This window comes from Sorex fumeus, unplaced genomic scaffold (assembly GCF_029834395.1).
Source record: "Sorex fumeus unplaced genomic scaffold, SorFum_2.1 ptg000002l, whole genome shotgun sequence".
Taxonomy (NCBI): Eukaryota; Metazoa; Chordata; class Mammalia; order Eulipotyphla; family Soricidae; genus Sorex; species Sorex fumeus.
In genome coordinates this window covers 12,468,201-12,469,443 of record NW_026606059.1, presented here as the reverse complement: position 1 = coordinate 12,469,443, position 1,243 = coordinate 12,468,201, and the positions used below count along the sequence as shown (strand labels likewise).

At 30.1% G+C, this 1,243-nt stretch overlaps 1 non-coding gene across 1 annotated transcript; it reads left to right on the top strand.

Annotated features, from left to right (window-relative positions):
• Positions 1–685: 685 nt before the first annotated feature.
• Positions 686–800, top strand: LOC130022789 (U5 spliceosomal RNA). The gene has a single exon (XR_008792314.1). It is a non-coding gene; the product is annotated as a U5 spliceosomal RNA (small nuclear RNA).
• Positions 801–1,243: the final 443 nt, after the last annotated feature.

The window sequence follows — 1,243 nt, the reverse complement described above, 5'->3', positions numbered from 1 at the left end:
TGTATCCTTAAAATTAGCCATAATGTTTGCTGGACACCTCAACTTTTACAGCTGTATCCCTGATGACATTCCTGGGTCTTGCCTCTCATAACCATAGATCTTATGGTTATGAGATCAGATTAGAACAGATGGGAAAAAAAAGCAAAGAGTCAGCAACCACCCCAAGGCACAGAAGACTGGAAAAAGTCTGAGGCCTTAGTCTTAAAGAACCATAAAAGCAAGAACAAATTAATCCCAAGTTAGTAGAAAAAATAATGATGAGTTCATAAATATATTAGCAGAGACTGAAAAAATAATAGAGCAGTACCATAAACTATGATTTGGTTCTTTGAAAAAATAATAAAATTGACAAACTTTTAGCTAAACTCAGGGAAATAAGGAGAGAGTACTCACATAATTAAAATAAGAATTTGAAATGGAAACATTACTATTGATTGTTCAAAAATGCAAACGGTTTCATTTAATGCACAATTAAATGAAAACAAATTGAACAACCTAAAGACATGTATTTTCTTTCCCAGAAATATATAGCCTACCAAGTTTGAATAATCAATAAATATAAAATATTAAGTTGACTGATAATGAAATTGAAAAAGGAAATAAAAATAAAACTTCTAACATAAAATTTCAGTATCAGGCAATGTATTTGTGAATTAAACCAAAAAATCATAAAAGAATTAATACTGTACTCTGGATTCTCTTCAGATTGCTTAAATATATGTGTTTTACTAAAGATTCTAATGAAGAGAAACAATTCTGAGTTTTGAACTAATTTTTTGAGGCCTTGCTTCTGTAAGGCCTTAAAAAACATGCATTGTAAAGATTATCACCATGTTCAAATGGCTTTGCCATACAAAAAATATTCGACATGAAATTCAACAAATACATGAACAGAATAAAAATAAAAATCATGATCACAATAAAGATGCAGAAATAAACAGTTGACAAAATTCATCATCCCTGTCCTATTTTAAAAATTCTCCCAACACATTTTACAGAGGAAATGAAACATAGAAAAGACAACATGTTTGATAAGGCTAATAGTAAAATCCTAAGAATATTCATTCCAAAGTCAGGAAAAAAGAAGTGAAGGATGCATCTAGCTATTGTTATTCAGCACAAAACTGGAAGTACTAACAAGAGCAACTGGGAAAAATTAGGGGGAATCAAAATTGAATACAACATAACAAAATGGAGTTAAGTAGATAGATTCTAGGTACTATGGTGCCATTGATTAGTTATA